The sequence below is a fragment of the Aotus nancymaae genome, unplaced genomic scaffold (assembly GCF_030222135.1).
Source record: "Aotus nancymaae isolate 86718 unplaced genomic scaffold, 86718_ANA_hifiasm-v0.15.2.pri h1tg000004l, whole genome shotgun sequence".
Lineage (NCBI taxonomy): Eukaryota > Metazoa > Chordata > Mammalia > Primates > Aotidae > Aotus > Aotus nancymaae.
The window spans coordinates 57237021-57260711 of NW_026988415.1; the positions used below are offsets into that span (position 1 = coordinate 57237021).

Sequence of the window (23691 nt, forward strand, 5' to 3'; positions counted from 1 at the left end):
TTCCTGTCACAGAAACATCAAATTGAACAACTACCAACACAAGAAATCAACTTTGTAAGAACCAGAAAGCAAGTGAGTGATTACAGTACCTGGCTTTGAAGGTTTCATAAAGAATTCATTTCTTTCTAACTGTATGGGACAACTGCTTTCTTGACTATTCTGCCTTCTAGGGGCCTTCATGTGCTCTCAGGTTAAGCACTTCTGGAGAAATTGCATCTTTACCCAGTTGTTATGGGTACAGCATGTGATTCAAGTGAATCTAACTAAAGTTTTCTATTTCCATTTAGCCAAAATGGCTACTTGAGGGATAGGTGCATGACACAAGTTAAACCAGTTGGGCCCAATTTCAATTTTTTTAACTATTAGAAAAATAAATTACTTATTCCTTGCTAGATGTGAAAGAGAGACCACAGAGGAATTATATTTGCTGCAGTCATTTTGTGACTATGTGGTGCTTATAAGTAGACCAATACTAAAGTAGAATCATAAAATAAAAAGAAAACCCCACCCAGGTAAATTTATGTGAACACTGAACTAAGCCTTTCAGAAAACTATGTGAACTATTTAACTATTCATTCATCATGAGCCAATATATTTGTGTCTTTCTTTAAAGGACTTTGAGTTAGGGTTTCTGATTCATGAAACAGAAAGCATTCTCACTAATACATTATTTACCTAACTTTAACCTGCTAAATAGCCAGTGTCATGACTGCAACAAAAGTTTTCTTAACACCAAACCCTAATTGTTATACTTAATTTCCAAAATCAGTATACATAGTACTTGCTCCAGGATAATCATGTTAGAATCACAAACTCTGAACACATACATTTTCTCCATCCTTATATTTCAGAGTCACCAATTTGTCCATTTAGAATTTATTTCCAGTGGTTGAATTTTCTATGCAATATTGTGACCATTTATTATTTAAGAGATGGAGATACATACATACACACACACACACACACACACACACATATCTACTAAAACTATATATATATCCTTATATATGTCTCTACTAAAACTATATATATAATCCCTACTAAAACTATATATATATCACTAAATATATATATTCATATATATACCAACTAAATATATATATACCTAATCTCTCTCTCTCTATATATATATCCCTATTAAAACTAAAGGTGTGTTTAATGTAATTAAGAAGCCTAAATGAAAAAACTTAAGGCAATTGAGAGGTAGTGACCTGTCCAAAATTGTGCATCAAGCTGTGGTAGAGATAGGAAAATAACTCAAAATTCTGAATTATTACAACAATTATTCTACTGATAGAGTTGCAACAAACCTCAGTGGAGATGTGATGCAAAAAACACAATGAGAGTTTTTCACTGTGACAAATAAAGCTTTGTGGATCTCACAATCATTGTTTGCCCATTGCAGATCACAAAATGCTTACTGTTTTTTTTCCTCTCAAAATAAGTATTTATCCGATTATTTCAGAAAGGAGAGTTGAATTGTTCACTGCAATTTTGTGTTATCTTTTGGCTGGGAGCCTGAACTAAATAATGTAAGGCAACAACTCCACCCCTATGTCAATGTAACCCTGGCCCTCTACCACAAAAGTATCTCCACCACAAACATTATAACTCTTAATGGTTATAAATGTTTTTCTCTAAAATTAAATTGTTAGCCACTTAAGGAAAGAAACAAGTGGTTCATTATTAGGGATCATCAGGAGACAAATGATCTCATATGTTTTTTGTAAAGCAAATGCAATCAATCTATCAAAACATAGATGTTGAGAACATGAAATGTTTTTGGATACGTGGAGAAATTAAAACTTTCATATGTTACTGGGAAACATGTTAGTTGCAATTACAATTACAGTTAATGTGGCAGTTTCTATTAAAATTTAGAATGCATAAACTTTTTTTTTTTTTTTTGAGATGGAGTCATTCTCTGTCGCCAGGCTGCAGTGCGGTGGTGCAATCTTGGCTCACTGCAATCTCTGCCTCCTGGGTTCAAGCAATTCCCCTGCCTCAGCCTCCTGAGTAGCTGAAACTACAGGCACACACCACCATGCCCAGCTAATTTTTTGTATTGTAGTAGAGACGAGGTTTCACCAGTTTTCCAGGATGGTCTCCATCTCCTGACCTCGTGATCCACCCACCCCGGCCTCCCAAAGTGCTTGGATTACAGGCTGAGCTACCGGACCCAGCCCAAATGCATATATTTTAATAAGCCATTCTAAATTCTATGACTGTCTTCCACAGAAACAAAAGCTCAAGTACTTAAGCCCAAGGATGTTAATTGTTTATTCAAGTAGATCCAATATAATAACAAGAGACTTTAATTATATATATGGGCAAAATGCAGTGTCCATTAGTCATATAATTTTAGAATTAATGATGGTACATTTATAGTACAGAATTAACTACTCAGTTATTAAAACAAATGAATTAAATTTGTACATAATAATATGGAAAACTCTTCATGTTATGTACTAAGTTTTATTTTATTTTATTTTAATTTTTTTAATTTTTTTTAATTTTATGATTCTTTTATTTTATTTTATTTTATTTTAGGTTTTGGGGTACATGTGAAGAACATGCAAGATTGTTGCATAGGTACACACGTGGCAGTGTGATTTGCTGCCTTCCTCCCCTTCACCTATATCTGGCATTTCTCCCCATGATATCTCTCCCCAACTCCCCACACCCCGCTGTCCCCTCCCCTATTTCCCCCCAACAGACCCCAATGTGTAGTGCTCCCTTCCCTGTGTCCATGTGTTCTCATTGTTCAACACCCGCCTATGAGTGAGAACATGTGGTGTTTGATTTTCTGTTCTTGTGTCAGTTTGCTGAGAATGATGGTTTCCAGGTTCATCCATGTCCCTACAAAGGACACAGACTCATCGTTTTTGATGGCTGCATAATATTCCATGGTGTATATGTACCACATTTTCCCTGTCCAGCTTATCATCGATAGGCATTTGGGTTGGTTTCAGGTCTTTACTGTTGTAAACTGTGCTGCAATGAACATTCGTGTGCATGTGTCCTTATAGTAGAACAATTTATAATCCTTTGGATATATACTCAGTAATGGGATTGCTGAGTCAAATGGAATTTCTATTTCTAGGTCCTTGAGGAATTGCCACACTGCCTTCCACAATGGTTGAACTAATTTACACTCCCACCAACAGTGTAAAAGTGTTACTATTTCTCCACATCCTCTCCAGCATCTGTTTTCTCCAGATTTTTTAATGATCGCCATTCTAACTGGCGTGAGATGGTATCTCAATGTAGTTTTGATTTGCATTTCTCTAATGACCAGTGATGATGAGCATTTTTTCATATGTTTGTTGGCCTCATGTATGTCTTCTTTTGTAAAGTGTCTGTTCATATCCTTCGCCCACTTTTGAATAGGCTTGTTTGTTTTTTCTTGTAAATCTGCTTTAGTTCGTGGTAAATTCTGGATATCAGCCCTTTGTCAGATGGGTAAACTGCAAAAATGGTTTCCCATTCTGTTGGTTGCCGATTCACTCTAATGACTGTTTCTTTTGCCGTGCAGAAGCTGTGGAGTTTGATCAGGTCCCATTTGTCTATTTTGGCTTTTGTTGTCAATGCTTTTGGTGTTTTAGTCATGAAATCCTTGCCTACGCCTATGTCCTGAATGGTTTTGCCTAGATTTTCTTCTAGGGTTTTTATGGTGTTAGGTCGTATGTTTAAGTCTTTAATCCATCTGGAGTTAATTTTAGTGTAAGGTGTCAGGAAGGGGTCCAGTTTCTTCTTTCTGCACATGGCTAGCCAGTTTTCCCAACACCATTTATTAAACAGGGAATCCTTTCCTCATTGCTTGTTTTTGTCAGGTTTGTCAAAGATCAGATGGTTGTAGATATGTTGGGTTGCCTCCGAGGCCTCTGTTCTGTTCCATTGGTCTATATCTCTGTTTTGATACCAGTACCATGCTGTTTTGATTACTGTAGCCTTGTAGTATAGTTTGAAGTCTGGTAGTGTGATGCTTCCTGCTGTGTTCTTTTTGCTTAGAATTGACTTGGCTATGTGGGCTCTCTTTTGGTTCCATATGAAGTTTAAGGTGGTTTTTTCCAGTTCTGTGAAGAAGGTCATTGGTAGCTTGATGGGGATAGCGTTGAATCTGTAAATTACTTTGGGCAGTATGGCCATTTTCACAATACTGATTCTTCCTAATCATGAACATGGAATGTTTCTCCATCTGTTTGTGTCCTCTCTTTTTTCGTTGAGCAGTGGTTTGTAGTTCTCCTTGAAGAGGTCCTTCACATTCCTTGTTAGTTGTATTCTTAGGTATTTTATTCTCTTTGTAGCAATTGTGAATGGCAGTTCATTCTTGATTTGGCTCTCTTTAAGTCTGTTATTGGTGTATAGAAATGCTTGTGATTTTTGCACATTGATTTTGTATCCTGAGACTTTGCTGAAGTTGCTTATCAGTTTGAGAAGATTTTGGGCTGAGGTGATGGGGTCTTGTAGATATACAATCATGTCATCTGCAAATAGAGACAATTTGACTTCCTCCTTTCCTATTTGAATACCCTTTATTTCTTTTTCTTGCTTGATTGCTCTGGCTAGAACTTCCAGTACTATATTGAATAGGAGTGGTGAGAGAGGGCATCCTTGTCTAGTGCCAGATTTCAAAGGGAATGCTTCCAGTTTTTGCTCATTCAGTATGATATTGGCTGTTGGTTTGTCATAAATAGCTTTTATTATTTTGAGATACATTCTGTCAATACCTAGTATATTGAGGGTTTTTAGCATAAAAGGCTGGTGAATTTTGTCAAAGGCCTTCTCTGCGTCGATTGAGATAATCATGTGCTTTTTGTGTTTGATTCTGTTTATGTGGTGAATTACATTTATAGACTTGTGTATATTGAACCAGCCTTGCATCCCCGGGATGAATCCTACTTGATCATGGTGGATAAGCTTTTTGATGTGCTGTTGCAATCAGCTTGCGAGTATTTTATTGAAGATTTTTGCATCTGTGTTCATCATGGATATTGGCCTGAAGTTTTCATTTCTTGTTGAGTCTCTGCTGGGTTTTGGTATCAGGATGATATTGGTCTCATAAAATGATTTGGGAAGGACTCCCTCTTTTTGGATTATTTGGAATAGTTTCAGGAGGAATGGTACCAGCTCCTCTTTGTATGTCTGGTAGAATTCGGCTGTGAACCCATATGGACCTGGGCTTTTTTTGGGTGGTAGGCTCTTAATTGCTGCCTCGACTTCAGACGCTGTTATTGGTCTATTCAGGATTTCGACTTCTCCCTGGTTTAGGCTTGGGAGGATGCAAGTGTCCAGGAATTTATCCATTTCTTCCAGGTTTACTAGTTTACACGCATAGAGTTGTTTGTAATAATCTCTGATGATGGTTTGAATTTCTGTGGAATCTGTGGTGATATCCCCTTTATCGTTTTTTATTGCATCTATTTGATTATTTTCTCTTTTCTTTTCTATTAATCTGGCTAGTGGTCTGTCTATTTTGTTGACCTTTTCAAAAAACCAGCTCCTGGATTTATTGTATTTTTGAAGGGTTTTTTGTGTCTCTATCTCCTTCAGTTCTGCTCTGATCTTAGTTATTTCTTGTCTTCTGCTAGGTTTTGAGTTTTTTTTTATCTTGTTCCTCTAGCTCTTTCAATTTTGAACATAGGGTGTCAATTTTAGATCTCTCCTTGCTTCTCATGTGGACATTTATTGCTATATATTTTTCTCTAGAGACTGCTTTAAATGTGTCCCAGAGATTCTGGTATGTTGTGTCTTCGTTCTCATTGGTTTTGAAGAACATCTTTATTTCTGCCTTCATTTCATTGTTTATCCAGTCAACATTCAAGAGCTAGTTGTTCAGTTTCCATGAAGCTGTGTGGTTCTGAGTTAGTTTCTGAATTCTGAGTTCTAACTTGATTGCACTTTGGTCTGAGAGACTGCTTGTTATGACTTCCTTTCTTTTGCATTTGCTGAGGAGTGATTTACTTCCAATTATGTGGTCAATTTTAGAGTAGGTGTGATGTGGTGCTGAGAAGAATGTATATTCTGTGGATTCAGAGTGAAGAGTTCTGTAAATGTCTATTAGGTTTGCTTGGTCCAGGTCTGAGTTCAAGTCCTGGATATCCTTGTTAATTTTCTGCCTTATTGATCTGTCTAATATTGACAATGGTGTGTTAAAGTCTCCCACTATTATTGTGTGGGAGTCTAAGTCTCTTTGTAAGTCATTAAGAACTTGCCTTATGTATCTGGGTGCTCCTGGATGCATATTTATTTAGGATCATTAGCTCTTCTTGTTGCATTGATCCTTTTACCATTATGTAATGTCCTTCTTTGTCTCTTTTGATCTTTGTTGGTTTAAAGTCTATTTTATCAGGGATGAGAATTGCAACTCCTGCTTTTTTTGCTCTCTATTTGCTTGGTAAATCTTCCTCCATCCCTTTATTTTGAGCCTTTGTGTAGCCCTGCATGTGAGATGTGGTTCCTGGATACAGCACACTGATGGGTTTTGACTTTTATCCAATTTGCCAATCTGTGTCTTTTGATTGGGGCATTTAGCCCATTTACATTTAGGGTTAATATTGTTATGTGTGAATTTGATCCTGCCATTTTGATGCTAGCTGGCTGTTTTGCTCATTAGTTGATGCAGTTTCTTCATTGTGTTTATGCTTTTTACCATTTGGTATGTTTTTGGAGTGGCTGGTACTGATTGTTCCTTTCTATGTGTAGTGCCTCTTTCAAGAGCTCTTGTAAAGCAGGCCTGGTGGTGATGAAGTCTCTGAGTACTTGCTTGTTTGCAAAGGATTTTATTTTTCCTTCACTTATGAAGCTTAGTTTGACTGGATATGAAATTCTGGGTTGAAAGTTCTTTTCTTTAAGGATGTTGAATATTGGCCCCCACTCTCTTCTGGCGTGTAGGGTTTCTGCTGAGAGATCTGCTGTGAGTCTGATGGGCTTCCCTTTGTGGGTAACCCGACCTTTCTCTCTGGCTGCCCTTAGTATTTTCTCCTTCATTTCAACCCTGGTGAATCTGATAATTATGTGCCTTGGGGTTGCTCTTCTTGAGGAATATCTTTGTAGTGTTCTCTGTATTTCCTGGACTTGAATATTGGCCTGCGTTGTTAGGTTGGGGAAGTTTTCCTGGATAATATCCTGAAGAGTATTTTCCAGGTTGGATTCATTCTCTTTGTCACATTCAGGTACACCTATCAAACGTAGATTAGGTCTTTTCACATAGTCCCATATTTCTTGGAGACTTTGTTCATTCCTTTTTACCCTGTTTTCTCTAATCTTGCCTTCTCATTTTATTTCATTGAGTTGATCTTCGACCTCGGATATCCTTTCTTCTGCTTGGTCAATTCGGCTGTTGAAACTTGTGTGTGCTTCACGAAGTTCTCGTGTTGTATTTTTCAGCTCCATCAATTCACTTATATTCCTCTCTAAGTTGTTTATTCTCATTAGCATTCCGTTAAATCTTTTTTCAAGATTCTTAGTTTCTTTGCATTGGGTTAGAACATGTTATTTTAGCTCACAGAAGTTTCTTATTACCCACCTTCTGAAGCCTGATTCTGTCAATTCATCACACTCATTCTCCATCCAGCCTTGTTCCCTTGATGGTGAGGAGTTGTGATACCTTGTAGGAGGAGAGGCATTCTGGTTTCGGGTGTTTTCATCTTTTTTGCGGTGGTCTCTTCCCATCTTTATGGATTTATCCACCTGTTGTCTTTGTAGTTGTTAACTTTCAGATTGGGTCTCTGAGTGGACGTCCCATTTGTTGATGATGAAGTTATTTCTTTCTGTTTCTTAGTTTTCCTTCTAACAGTCTGGCCCCTCTGCTCTAGGACTGCTGAGGTCCACTCCAGGCCCTGCTTGCCTGGGGATAACCTGTAGCGGATGCAGAACAGTAAGGGTTGCTGCCAGTTTCTTCTTCTGCTATCTTTGTCCCAGAAAGATACCCACCAAATGTGAGTCTGAGCTCTCCTTTATGAGGTGACTCTTTGGATATACAGGGGTCAGGGAGCTGCTTGAAGAGACAGTCTGTTCTTTATAGGAGCTCAAGTGCTGAGCCGTGAGCTCCATTGTTAATTCAGACCTGCTGGGCAGGTACGTTTAAGTCTGCTGCAGCAGAATTCATAAACCCTCTCTTTTTTTTTTCCCAGGTGCTCTGTCCTGGGGAGTTAGGGCTTTATTTATGAGTTTCTGTTGTGCTGCTGCCTTTTTTCAGGGCTGTCCTGCCCCTTGAGTAGGCAGGCTAGTCACTGTCTGCCTGCAGAGGCTTTGCTGAGCTGCTGTGGGCTCTGCCCAGCTGCCATGTGAACTTCCCTGCAGTCCTGTTTATACAGGTGTAGTTAGAACTGCCTCGGCAATGGCAGCCCACCTCTGTAATGGTGGACTCTCTCTGTAATGGCAGGCTGCCTCAGCAATGGCAAGCTGCCTCAGCAATGGCAAACTACCTCTGTATTGGTGGACTGCCTTGGTAATGGCAGACGCCCCTCCCCCCCAGAGCTGGACCATCCCAGGTTCAGCTGTGCTTGCTGTGAAACTCTCAATCCAGAGCGTTTTCGATTGCTTTTTTTTTGTAGGGGTGGGACCAGCCTAGCCTGATCACCTGGCTTCCTGCCTCAGAGCCCTTTTTTTTTTTATTTGAACGGTTGACTCTGTCTCCCAGGTGTTCCAGTCGCCTGTTGAAAAGGCACTGGGATCTGTGTGATTTCCCATGTGGCGACCCACTGCTGCAGCTGAAACAGCTGTGCTGAGATTCCTGGTGCTTTTCTGTCCAGGAATCTCCTGGCCTGGCTCCCTGTTTCAGTCCCTTTTTAATTAGTTGAATGGGCGACTCTGTCTCCTTGGAGCTCCAATTTCCAGCTAAAATGGGTCCCGGACATGTGTATTTTGTACGGAGAGCCGCCGCTCCAGAGTGCCAGCAAAACAGCTGTGCTGGTGAAAACAGCTGCGCTGGCGATCCATGGCGCTCCTCTGCCTGGGAATCTCCTAGTCTGTGAGCAATAAAAATCCGTCAGGAAATGCGGTGTCCACTCACCCTCCAGGCTTTCGCTGGGAGCTGCAATCCTGAGCTGCTCCTAATCGGCCATCTTGGATCCTACCCCAAGATTTTCATATTTACTTGTAAGTTAAAGTCATTTTTGATGAAGCTAGATGTATTAGTTTGTTCTCACACTGCTATAAAGATACTACCTGAGACTGGGTTATTTATCAATAGAAGATGTTTAATTGACTAGCAGTTCCATGTGGCTAGGGAAGACTCAGGAAACTTACGATTATGGTGGAAGATGAGGGAGAAGCAAGCACATCTTACATGGCAGCAGAAGAAAGAGAAAGTGCAAGAGAAACTGCCACTTTTAAAACCATCATATCTCATGAGAAATCCCTTACTATCATGAGAATCACATTGAGGAAACTGCCCCCATGATCCAGTCACCTTCTACCATGTCCCTCCCTTGACATGTAGGGATTAAAGTTGGAAATAAGATTTGGGTGGGGACACAGAGCCAAACCATATTGTTCCAAACCTGGTTCCTCTCAAGTCTCAGGTTCTATTCACGTTTTATAATCATGAACTTCCCAAACCAAGTTCTTAACTCACTCCAGCATTAACTCAAAAGTCTAAGTCCTAAGTCTCATCTGAGATAAGGCAAGTCCCTTCTGCCTATGAACCTGTAAAATAAAAAAAAAAAAAAAGTTTGTTACTTCCAAGATGCAATAGGGGTACAGGCATTGGGTAAATGTTCCTTTTCTGAATGGGAGTAATTGGCCAAAACTAAGGGACCAGAGGCCCCATGCAAGTCCAAAATCTGGCAGGGCACTAATTGAATCTTGAAGCTTCAAAATAATCTCATTTGACTCCATGTCTCACACTTAGGGCACACTTATGCAAGGGGTGGGCTTCCAAGGTCTTGGGCTTCTCTGCCCTTGTGGCTCTGCAGGGTACAGCCCCTGAAGCTGCTTTGAAGAGCTGGCATTGAGTGCCTGTGGCCTTTCCAAGCACAGAATACAAGCTGTCAGTGGATGTACCATTCTGGGGCATGGAGGGTGGTGGCCTTCTTCTCACAGCTCCAATAAGCTGTGACCCAAAATATTGACTTTATTTGGGTACTCCAAGCCCATGTTTTCCCTCTGCATTGCCCTAGTAGAGGTTCTTCATGAAAACTTTGCCCATGCAGAAGACTTCTGCCTGGACATCCAGGCCTTTCCATACATCCTCTGAAATCTAGGTAGAGACGCCCAAGTCACAACTCTTGCTTTTTGGACATGTTCAGGCCCAAAACCACATGGAAGCCACCAAGGCATGGGACTTGCACCCTCTGAAGCAATGACTGGAGCTGTACCTTTGCCCCTTTCAGCCCACATGGCTGAAGCTAGAGCAGCCATGATGCTGGGTGCCATGTCCTGAGGCTACACAGAGCAGTGGGGCTCTGGGACTGCCCCACAAAACCATTTTTTCCTTTGAGGATCTAGGCCTGTAGTAAAAGGGTCTACTGCAAAGGTCTCTGAAATGTCTTGGAGGTATTTTCTTTATCATCTTGGCTAGTAACATTCAGCTCCTCTTTACTTACAAAAATTTCTGCAGTGGGCTTGAGTTTCTTCCCAGAAAATGTTTTTTTTTTCTTTTCTAACACATAGTCAGGCTGCAAATTTTGCAAACTTTTATGCTCTGCATCCCTTTTAAATATAATTTCCAATTTCAAACTCTTTGTGAATGCTTATAACTCAACACTTTCAGAATAAACCAGGTAACCTCTTGAATGCTTTGCTGCTTAAAAACTTATTCCACCGGATACCCTAAATCATCTCTCTCAAGTTCAAATTTCCACAGATCTCTAGGGCAGGGCATAAATGCTGCCAGTCTCCTTGCTAAAGCATAGCATGAGTGAACTTTTCTCCAGTTACAATAAGGTTGTCATCTCCATCTGAGGCCACCTCAGCCTGCACTTCATTATTCATATCACTATTAGCATTTTGGTCAAAACCATTTAACAAATCTCTAGAAAATTCCAAACTTTCCCACATTTTCTTGTCTTCTTTTGAGCTCTCCAAACTGTTGCAACCTTGTGTGTTACCCAGCTCCAAAGTCACATCTACATTTTCGGGTTATCTTTATAGCAGTGCCCTACTCCAAGTACCAATTCTCTGAATTAGTTCATTTTCATGCTGCTATAAAGAATACTACCTGAGACTGGGTAGTTTATAAACAAAAGAGATTACCTGACTCACAGTTCTACATGGCTGGGGACAGTTCAGGAAACTTTAAAATATGGTGGAAGATGAAGGGGAAGCAGGTACCTTCTTCACATGTGGAGAAGGTTCCTGCTTATTTGTATTTTGAAATAGACTTGAGGTAACCACAGTTTCAGAATTAGATCATTTCAATACCAAAATTCTCTGCCAATTTGCCCTCACCATCATCTTGTGTCTACATAAACTTTGTGGTTGGCTCTTTAGATTGTTGATTTATTCTTTTTTTTTTTTTTACTACCCACTTTTGAGACACATGAGTTTCCTGCTGGTAAGGATCAGCGTCTTTTTTAAAGAATTTGGACTGTGTGTTTCAGTAAAGAGTGCACATAAACATTTTCTCTTCCTTTAATTTTAGAAGAAATTTCACCTTTTTAGCCTTCTATCAATAAGTTAAATTTAGCCTGGCTATTCATTCACTTATCTACCTCACCAATGTTTTGAATCTGATGAGGTTGGTTATGGATCGATTGTAAGCACCTGGTATTAATGACAAGTTCATTTCTCTGCTTCTTACTTTCTCATGCCCAGAACCTTCACAGAGAATGTGCTGGGAAAATCAATAATGATAATGGTAGTGATAACATTGAAGAGTCAGCTGTTGCTTTTTTAATACTTAGGAAAGTAAAATTCTCCAGAAAAAGTATATGCTTCAAGTTTTACTTATTACTAGATAGTATATATTTTCTTTATGTATCTTTGTGGAATAAAATAAATCAAAAACTTTAATCAGATAATAAATTCACTTGAGGATAACCTTTTGCTGAAGCCCAAGATAAACACTGATTTTATTCTGATTGTTTATACATTTTAGAGTAAACTTTGAGCAGCAGCCAATTAACTTGATGCTGGCATTGGTATTTATCTTGATAAGATATGTATAGCTACCAGAGCTTTAATGGAAATGAACAAGAACAATGTTTTAAAATTTTCTTTGTGAAAGTAGCATCAGTATTTTAACTTGCAGGGATACAAAGGAGAGTGTCATGCAATCATGGGCAGGGAAAAGTTCTGTACATTAATGTTAAATATTATTAGACATTATGATTAGAGAGTGCTATTGCATTTACTGGGGAACTAGTAGCTTACTGTACATGGGGGATATGAGTCAGAAAATAAACTGCCCAATAATAACCATCAATGCCCTATAATGTGCATGGTGGGTGGCGGTGCGGGGGGAGAGATTGGTGATAGGTAGATTAGAGATTTGAGATATACCTTATCTTCTACAGTAATTGTTATAATTTAGGTCTCTAATCAATAAGAAGACATAAAATTTATGGATCATAGCTCAAAAATCACACACATGAACAAATTCATGCTTTAGCATACAAGTTCAGTGACATTTTGAAGCCCTTGCAAGCTTATCCACAGGACCTAAGTTAAGAAAAGATTAAATTATAGCCCCTTATGAAACAGCACAGTATAGAGAGATAAACAGCAGGGAAAATACATGCCTGTGAATTTGCTATTTTCTAAACAGAAGCTAGATTCCAAGCTTCTTTAGGTTAGAGAAAATTTCGTAATGAACTAACTCCAATAGCTACCCCATTGATTGGTACTATATAGAAAGTGGGAAATAAATGATGAATTAATACAATAATAAACTTTTGAAAAGGTTAATTAGATAAAATAGTTGATTATGTGCCTTCAGAGCACCGTTAGGAATGGAACATCTTGATCCTCTCTCCTTAACATTGAATTTTATTCTCATAGTTGAAACATTGATAATCTACCTACAGGAAAAGAAAAGGAGTGTTATAGTCTAAATTGTATTACCCTCTTAAATTCAGGTGTTGATGTCCTAACCTCCAGTACTTCAGAATGCAACCATATTAGGAATTTGGGTATTTAGAGAGGTAATTAGGTCAAATCATGGTCATTAGGTGAACTTTAATCCAATGTCACTGGTGTACTGATAACAAGAGGAAATGCGGATACAGATACAAGCACAGGTCAAACAATATGAAGACACAGGGAGAGGGTGGTCATACACAAGCCAAGGAGAGAGACCACAGAGGAAACCAACTCTGCTGACACCTCGATTTTGGACTTGTAGACTCCACAACTGTGAGAAAAATAACTTCTGTTGTTTAAGCTTGCCCAGGCTATGGTACATTGTTATGGCAATCCTACAAAACTAATCCAAAGAGTAAAGGCTAAAAGGAGAATGCTAGCTGATGTGTAGATATCTGCTTACTTCTCATTCACCAGAACTATTTGGCACCAAAACAAACATGTTCCATTAGTAAGAAGCAGTAAGGGGAAAACATATAAGTAATATCTAGAATCTCCCTTCTTTCCCTGAAATAAACATGAAAATTAGCTACTTATTCTTTAAGTCCAAATTCCTTCTACCTTTTTAGTTCATAATTATCAAAGACTAGGGGAAAAAACATAAATCTCTCATATTCTAGATTCATGATCTTAGACTGATGAGTGAAACTCTGTTTCTCTAATGATTCATTTGTATAAGGGAATTAAAAATGTCAAACTGTATTAAAGGTGAGAGCAAATGCATGTAAAACCACCAGCTCCATCACCTGCATGCCATAGAAGCCCCAAAGCATCACTACTGTTATTATATAAATTGATACCATAAACGTTATATATGCTTAGGGCTCGCTGCTACCCTTGTACACTGAATGCTTCTTATCTGTATTGTCTTACAACCCTATTGACAAATACACACAATGTTCTGCTGAGAAAAAAAAGCTACAATAAATGAAGTGGAGGTGTAACCTTTTATTTCCTCTGCAGGGATAGTGGAAGAATTTTAATTTTCAGAGAAAAGAGGGTGCCTTTTTAATAATAATGCAAAATTAATGATTATTCCATTGAAAACATTACAAATAAAATCAGTACTCAGCATAGTTATTTTTTATTTATTTAAAAATTGCAGCCAGGAAATAAAAAAATTCACTAAACAATGTCAATTATTTTGTTTGTGTCTTTCTATTCAGAGAGAGACTCCAATGCATATCTCTATGTGTTGATTAAAGGTTGGACAGCAGAAACTGTCAAAATCTGACATAGTTTCTTTATGGCATATTTTAACAGAATCACTTAAAACTGATTTAGTGCATTTGTAGAACAATGAATTAATTAATCATCTTAAGATTACAATAAATTAAGTTAAATGGCCTTTGCTATTGCTACTACATAATTTTATAAGCTATTTGGAAAAAGGTCAAACACAATTTTAAATCTTATTTTATTCATTTTATTTTTATTATTACTAAAAATAACTTGTGGCTACATGTATATGTATCTGCAGATTTACATAATATGGGTACATGAATTAATACAATTTCACTTTAAGAGTATATAACACTTTTCATTTATAGTACAGCATTTTTCTCTCCTTCAAAATCTCAAACATCTGATATAGATCTTGACTACATATATTATTTCTCAGTGCAATAAATTAGAAGCAGAAGAGCACAGCTTAAAAAACTACTTTGCTTTTGCTCATCGTATCTTTCCTTAATATCAATTTCTTTATGGATCATTTCAATTATTCTACAAACTGCTGTTACTATGGAGCAGAAAAACGTATCAGCCAACCTGAACATAGGCTGTCCCATCTGTAGTTCTGTTTTCTCACATGTAAAATGCAAGATTTAGTTAAATATTCATGTCATTTGTACCAATTAAAAAATCAGGCTACTACAAAAAAGGAGAAATATAAGCAACAGAATATACTCTAACAAATAGCAATAATAAAGCATTATTAATCAAAATTTAAAACAGCCAATAGAAGCTCCAAAATTTTAAATGAACACCACTGAACATCAAACCATTAATCTAAAACATCAACATGAGCAATTATGAGGGAACATATCAAAGCACATGTTATTTGCTCTGCATGAAAACCTCTTTGCCTCTATTTACTTAGCTAAGTCTACTTATTTAATGTCTCAACTTAAACACACTTTCATAGGGAAGCTTTCTCTCACTGCACCCAGATCCTTCATCTCTGTTTTGTGTTTCCTTTGTGGTATGTATTTCTTCTTCTCAGAAATGTATAGCTGTGCAATTATTTAAGTAATCATAATTATTTATTAAATATTATTCATGTAAAGTGTATATCCCTTGTTTAACTATCAGCTCAATGGAGGCAGCTAACCTCAGCATTAGTGCATGGATTGGCACATCGCTCACTAGATTAAGTGTTTTGTTACTGTTTTATGAGGTGATCAATTAGGTGTGGCCACCAGAGTGTTAATGGTGGAGGGTGTCCAGGTTCTTGGAGTCTTGAATGAAGAATTGGACAAAACACACAAACAAAGCAAAGAAGGAATGGAGGGATTTATTGAAAATGAAAGTACACTCCACAGTGTGGGAGCCAGTATGAGCATGGGGGCTCAAAGGCCTCATTACAGAATCTTGGGGAGTTTAAATACCCCCTAGTGGATTCCATTGGTTACTTTGGGTATGCTCTATGTAAATGAAAAGGATGAAGTAAAGTTACAAAGTCATTTAGGGTCTACGTCCTCTAGAGAGAACATATCCTGTTATAGCTGAAGTGTGAATCGGCCTTATGTTCCCTGCCACCAGACCCTATTTTCCTCACTCAAGAGGAGGCAGAGTAGAGGTTCAGGAAAAATAAAGTAGATTATATTTACAGGTACAAGAGACAAGAATCACAGGCAGAACATGCCCCCACATAACCACATGGGCAAGACGCAAAGATTCTTGTGAGGAAGAACAGAGACAGAAATAAGGGAAAGGTTTAGGTCATTGCCTCTGTTGGGGATTCTGCTGAAAAGGCAAGGCAGGGCAGGCTGAATAATTTTGGGTTTGGTGATATGAATAATTTCAGAGGGTTTTGGACTATAGACATGAAGGTCTCTAGCTGCCTGGTACCTGGCCCTGAGTCGATTAAGGCAGAGGAATATTGTCTTCTGGGGTGTAAGGGCCAGATTCAGGAGGTGTAGCTCTAGATTATTTAGTTTACATATCAAAGACATGATTCTGAATAGGCCTTTTGTTACTTTTAAAAATTGGCTAGTCCTGAGAAGTGCAGTTTCTCTAGCCAGAAAGGGTTTTTAAGATATCAAAACATTGGCCAGGCATGGTGGCTCATGCCTGTAATCCCAGGACTTTGGGAGGCCGAGGCGGGCAGATCATGAGCTCAGGAGTTCAAGACCAGCCTGGCCAACGTGGCGAAACCCCATCTCTACTAAAAATACAAAAAATTAGCAGCGCATGGCGGTGCACGCCTGTAATCCCAGCTATACGGAAAGCTGAGGTAGGAGAATTGCTTGAACTTGGGAGGTAGAGGTTGCAATGAGCTGAAATCGTGCCACTGCACTCGAGCCTGGGCGACAGAGAGAGACTGTCTCTCTCTATATATATATCAGGACATCATAATATACCAAAAATGTTTTTAAACATTTACAATGAAATAAGTGTAATTTTTTCTTCTTTTGGAATACAGATATGGAGGGTTGAGTTAATTACATTCTTCAGCTCACGATCATCATCATTACCCACAGAAAGCTCATCTCTTATTTAATTTAATCGCTCATTCTCTTTTATTCTCCAGTAGGATACACACACACACACACACACACACACACACACACACACTGCAGAGTCCATTTTAACATATTAAATATATTGGGATTTGCATATTTATGTAAAATATGTTTTTTATTTGCATGCATTTTAATCAGATGTATAAAAATTTCAAAACAGTTCAATAAATTTTGACACATACTATAAAGTCTCATTGTGTTACTCAGGCTGGAGTTCAGTGGCTCAATCACAGCTCACTTCATCGTCAACTTCCAGGGCTCAAGGAATCCTCCCACCTCAGCCTCTGGATTTGCTAGGACTACAGGTGCGAGCCGCCATGCCCAGCTAACCTTGTTTATTTTTTTATAGAGATGAGGTATCACTTTGTTGCCCAGGTTGGTCTGAAACTCCTGTGCTGAAGCAATCCTGCTGCCTCAGCCCTGCAAAATGCTTGGACTATAGGCATGAGCCACCATGCCTGGCAAAATGTAGAACATTTCTATTCCCTTTGTAAATGTTTCCTCATGCCCCTTTGCAAAGAATATCTAGCCCCAGTTCTAGATAAACAATGGTTTATTTTCTATTGTTAGTTTTGCCTATTCAGAAATTTTATCAAGTAGAATCATTCAGGACATACTATCTGGAGTGTGACTCCTTTTACTACACATATATTTTGAGATTTATTCACGTTTTTGTGTTTATCCAAAGTTTATGCCTTCTCTTTGTTGAATAATTATTCACAGTATGAATATACATTTTAAAAATTCCTTCAAGTGTTGATAGATTATTTCTGCCAGCTCAAATCTGCTGTTGTGCTTCTTTAGTAAATCTTTTATTTTTGTTACTGTACTTTTCAACCCCAGAATTTTTATTTTGCTCTATTTTATAATATTCATTTCTTTACTTAAATTATCTCTTTAATAAGATAAATTCTTCATACTTTTAGTCCTTTGGATATGATTTCTATTAGTTCTTTGAACAGACTTCAAATAACTGGCTTAAAAAGACTTCGTTAAGTAAATCCAAAATCTGAGCTTCTTCAGGAACAGTTTCTGTTACCTTTTTTTTTTTTTTTTCCTGTGTATGGGCTATACTGTCATGTTTCCTGGCATATCTCATATTTTTTAAAAGTGGATATTTTAAGTAATATAATCTGGCAGCTATAGAACTACAACCCTCAAAACTTTGTTTTTGTTATTGTTTATTTTATAGTTTGTTGTTTATTTAGCGACTTTTATGAATTACTTTGGTATAGCTGTTATTTATTTTGTTGTCATACATGCATAATGAAGTATTTCTTGGTTTGCTTGGTGGTAAGCTAATTTGGGGATGCAGATTTTCTTAAACACGTAAAACCAGTGTCTCCAAGTATTTGCAAAGGGCTCTGTATATGTTAGTCTTGCCTTGAACACTGCCCAGTAGAATCTTGCTTGTCCTGGGCCTCAAGGTCTGCTAAACATGAAAGCTTGGTTCCTGCTCAGGTCTTTCCTGAGCATGTGCCCGACCCTGGACATGCTCATAGCTTCACAGATATACACGGCTTGCTAGATTTTCAGAAATATGTCAATTTTTTTGTAAATTCTATGGACATCTTATTCTTTTTAAGCTTCTTGGTTAACCTGCATTGTCTATCCCAACTGTAATTCACTGCCTCAGGCAACTAGAGAGTTAAATAATTTCCTCTAATCTTTTTGACCAACACCTTGGGGAAATAGCGTCTTACATTACATAACCTATAAATCAGGTCAAATAAAGTTCTAGAATTATCTTAGAGTGATACTTACATGAAGATCCAACTCTGTTTTGTCCCCAGTGGCTTCTAGACTGTGGGTTTCCATCTGATTGTGGTAGTTTGGTTTCAAGGCTACCACAGAACTGGAGTAAGGGAGATGGAAGTAGGGCAAATTAAAATTAATGTCACAAGGCTCACTGTTCTTAATGATATTCTTCCGTTTTTCTTAAATAAATGTTAACTCAATTGTTGGAATATTTTGGTTAATTCTCTGAGTTCTGAGAAAAGTTGATTCTGAGTATTTTTACCAGTTTTCTCATTGATTTTAAGAAGGAAATGAATTTTGGTGATCCTTACCCAACTATTTCTGCTGATATCCTTCCACAAGATCTTGATTCCTCAACTCCTAGATGACTTGACAGCAATAAATACCATCCCCATGAGACTACAGATAGTTCTGAGATCCCACATTTTGTTCAGTCTCTGCAGTCCTTTGAGGATCATTGCTTTAGAAAGAAGTAAATGATGTCTACTACATTCCCTTGAATTTTCCATCTCTTCCTGATCCTGGCCCTTCAAATCCTGCCTTCTTTAGTTGTTCTTAAATGCCTTTAGGAAGCTGTTTATATATTTGTTTTTGATCCAGTTTATAGACTTGTTCTCAGATTAAGGGTTGTTATGATATAGGCCCCCATCCAATTTGGAAGCGGTAGTGCCTCAATAATAAGCCTCTGTGAGTTTGTATCATTTATTCTAACTTGGGATCTTAGTTCAGTTTATAGCTCTAACTTTAACCTGACACTACTGTGACAGCATGAAATATGCTTTTGTTTTAAAATAGGGATTGAATTTTGAATCTGAGTATTATTTACATTAATAATTCAATAATTACTTGAGCAATTTACTTTTTTATTATTAACTTCAAAACTACATGAAAGACTCCACAGGGCAAAGACTAAGTATTTTGGTTTTTTTGCACTACTGTGGCCCTAGAATTTAGCAGAGTGGTGGCCCATAGCAGGTACTCAATAAACATAAACTGAATGAATGAGTATTTTAGGTCATTCAAATATGAAATAGAAATATAAAGATATGTGACCTGAAACAATTAGTAGTTAACTTTTTAGTAATATATGAAGTGAATGTAAATACATTTGTACTTTTGTTTTGCTTTAACTTTTATTTTAGGTTTGGGGATACATGTGAAGGTTTGTTACACTGGTAAACTCATGTCATGGGGGTTTGTTTTACATATTATTTTATCACTCAGGTATTAAGCCAAGTACTCAATATTTTCTTTTCTGCTCCTCTTTCTCCTTACCCTCCACCCTTATGTAGACCCCAGTGTCTGTTGTTTCCTTCTTTGTGTTCATAAGTTCTTATCATTGAGCTTCTATTTATAAGTGAGAAGATGTGGTATTTGGCTTTCTGTTCCTATGTTAATTTACTAAGGATAATAGCCTCCAGCTCCATTCATGTTCCTGCAAAATACATGATCTTGTCCTTTTCTATGGCTGTGTATTATTCCACAGTGTATATGTACTACATTTTCTTTAACCAATGTCATTGATGGGCATTTAGGTTGATTACATGTCTTTGCTATTGTGAGTAGTGGATAATTGCTGGGTCGAATGGTAGTTCAGCTTTTAGCTCTTTGAGGAATTGTCATACTGCTTTCCACAGGGTTGAACTAATTTACATTCACAACAACAGTATTTAAGTGTTCCCTTTCCTCTGCAACTTTGCTAGTATCTGTTACTTTTTTACTTTTTAATAGTAGCAATTCTGACTGGGGTGAGATGGTATCTCATATGGTGTTGATTTGTATTTCTCTAGTGATGTGTTATCGAGCTTTTTTTCATGTTTGTTGGCAATATGTATGTCTTCATGAAAAATGTCTGTTCATGAACTTTACCCACATTTTAAAGGGTTTGTTAGTTTTTCTCTTATAAATTTAAGTTTCTTATAGATGCTGGGTATTAGACCTTTGTCAAATATTAGCCAAATGTCCATTTAAAAAAATGTATGATTCTTCAATCTTTAGAATGCATTACATGAAGTAACTCAGGAGAGTGAGAAACTGTGAACACATTGCTAGAACTGTCGCTTCTATTCCTTGCCATATGTAGACTAAGGTGAAAGTTTACTGGACAAATGTTTTGGTTTTTTTTTAATTGATATGAACACTTTTTAGTTTTTTATGTTTCTGCAACTTTTTGGTATACTACATTATATATATATATATATATATATATTATTTTGCTTTTTATTTTAAAAGAATTTATAAAGTACAATACAACCATATTACGCCACTGCATTTTTCAGGCATTTCATAAAAAATTCCCTTGCATATTAGTTATGCTCACTGACTACTTAGCAATTTTAAATAATTCCCCCTCAAATAATTATTTAGACAGTATTCAGAATGTAAATAAATGTTGTTCACAGCAGGTAACATGACAGTTTATTACCAATAAATATATATTAAAATAAAGCTATTAAAATATTACTGGCTATTTTCACTAAGTAAAAAATTATAGAATTACCAAATATTATTTTAGATTTGAAAATTCTATTGATGCTCTCTCACTACATTTTTGTGTATTTGATTTTAAAAAACCTAAATTAAAAGATGTTTATTTTACATGTCAACATCACCAATGTTTATATAGAGAGTTGGTTGAGATGGAATTGTGAGGCAGAAACAAGCTGGTCTTTTGTCATATCTGACTTTTCTTTGCCATTTTCATCTTATGCACAAAAACTCAGCATTGCTCACTTTTGCCAACACATTTTCTCCCAAATCTATAGGCAGCAATCTTATGCCATCATGTAAACATTTTCTAAGATGATAGCTACCTAATCTGGCCAATTCATCACACTTTTATTAATAATTTATATACTCTCTGTAGCAAAATACATTGATACACCAAAAAAAGAATGACACTGGTTTTCTATTTAAGAAAATATGTGTGACACATGAGATATAAGAACACAATTTCACTAGATATAAAATCATAGATATATCTTTTTTGTTCTAATTGCTCCTAAGTGGGTATAATATGCTTGAACTGATGCAGAATTAGGATTGTAGTGCATCTTTTATCTTTTTTTGTCCCCATCTCCATGCTTTTTAAAGATTGATTTATTCTTTTCCATCACATTTTATGTCCTTTATTACATTTCTTTGGTGCTGCATACATTGTATTGTCTCACATAGAATCCTTTTAGTCACCAAAGTATTTTAACCATTTTTAAAACTTCATATACTTTTGTAATTACACATAATAAAATGCATTTAAAAAAAATAGGAACATGAGGAAGTGAAATCATTAGAAAGCACAGGAATTGAAAAAGAAATTCCACAATCTTATACCTCAGTGAGCAAAACAATGCAGCAAGTAGAAAGTTACCTTCAATGTCATGCTCCATAAAGCAAGTAAGTCACATTGGTATCTCAGGTTTCTTCAAGATGTGAAATTTCTTATTAATAAACAATAGTAAAATACATAGTAACAAAATTCTTTGCATATTTTATCAATATTCTCTTTGTAAAATGATATTTAGGAAATACATCAAAGGACATTTTCCCTCCAGATGATAGCTAAATTATGTTATTATTTTTCTGTGTAATATCAGAGACTAGATATGTGTGTGTGTTGTCTGCGTGTGTGCTCATGTGTGTCTAAATGTATGACTGTCAAATACCATATGTTGTCTACAGTCATTTCTACAGAGATTTTTTAGACAATCTGTTTTTTGGAATTCTGCTGGAAGTAACTACAACTGAGCCAAAGTGCCTCATGAATGGCAAAGCATTTTCTCAAAAACACATCTCCCTACCTTCCCTTGCTATTCTCAGCACACACTAGCTTTTGTTATTACAACCCATCTTTGTTGTAAGGCTTTGAATTATGTTACTTTTAGTTATCTTTTGTAAGAGTCAATTGATTCCTGGAAAACAAGTACAATTACAAACAGGTCTATTAACTCTTCCCAGTAACTGGGAAACTGCACTGAATATGTAGTTGCTAAAATCAAGTATAAAAGATCTTTCTAGAAATAAACAGGGCACTTATACAAACTACACTTTAGTTTCAGTAAACAATAAATTTGGAAAGAAGTGATGATAAATGGATCGATAAATAATTAAAGAGGTCAATCATTTGTGTGGTAGGTTTAAAAAATTTTCAAGGATATTGAACCAGAATCTTTGAGCACAATGTGTTCTATATTTCACCAGGTATGTTAAATCAAGGCTCACAATCCATGTGAAACATCTATTTGTTACTTTAAAGAAAACTCCTTTTTCTGCATTCACTTGCCCAACCAATTTGCATGGTTATTATGTGAGCCTCTTTGAGGATAATACGGACCTGTTTCTGGTAACAGTTGACTGGTTCAGGTGAGATAATTTGATGAAAGCTACAGAAATTACACTTTCTTTATCAAGAATATTGTAACATGAGCTGGGAAAGAGAGCTCAGTCAGTATATATGTGGCTGCAATTCAGGAGCTGTTGGCAATCGTGTTCTGCCATACAAATTAAAGAAAGAAAATTGAAGCAAACATGCAGAGATAAGTAGACTCAGACTACAAGCACAAAACACCTGGAGAGTGATGTCAGCAAAATAATGGAAAAGACAACTCAAACATTTATTGCTCCACAAAAACATGGAAAAACAAACAAAAAATGTCAGAACCAATTATATCAGGGCTCTGGAAAATAGTCAAAAGGATGCAGCAACCGAACAAATGCTAAATTAAGGAAAAATTAACTTAAAAATGCTAGGAAAGATTTGTGGCATTTTTATTTGTCCTTGCCCCAAAACTAAATACTATGACACCAAAATCTGGTTCTTCAAAAAGATAAATGAATTGCAAAAAAATTGAAGTGAAATGACAAAGGAAAAAAGAGAGAAGGTACAAATAAATAAACTTGAAAATGAAAATGGGGTCATAACTACTGACCTTACAGAAATGAAAATAATAAGAGAATTCTGTGATAAATTATATGTCTTTAAATTAGTTAACAGAATAAATGCAGAAATTCTGAGAAACACACAAATTACTAAACCAGACTAAAGAAAAAGTAAAACATATGAACTGACCTATAACAAAATAGAGATTAAATAAGAAAAAAAAAAACCTCACAACAAATAAAAGACAGAGCCAGATGGCTTAACTGGTGAATTTTGCCCAACTGT

General features: G+C 36.8%; 1 long non-coding RNA gene and 1 pseudogene across 1 annotated transcript in view; one reads left to right on the top strand and one right to left on the bottom strand.

Annotated features, from left to right (window-relative positions):
• The window catches only part of LOC105725594 (aurora kinase A-like), a 41156-nt pseudogene extending 31135 nt beyond the window's left edge, over positions 1–10021 (bottom strand).
• The window catches only part of LOC135268271 (uncharacterized), a 211053-nt gene that overhangs the window by 158020 nt on the left and 29342 nt on the right, over positions 1–23691 (top strand). The window lies entirely within an intron of this gene.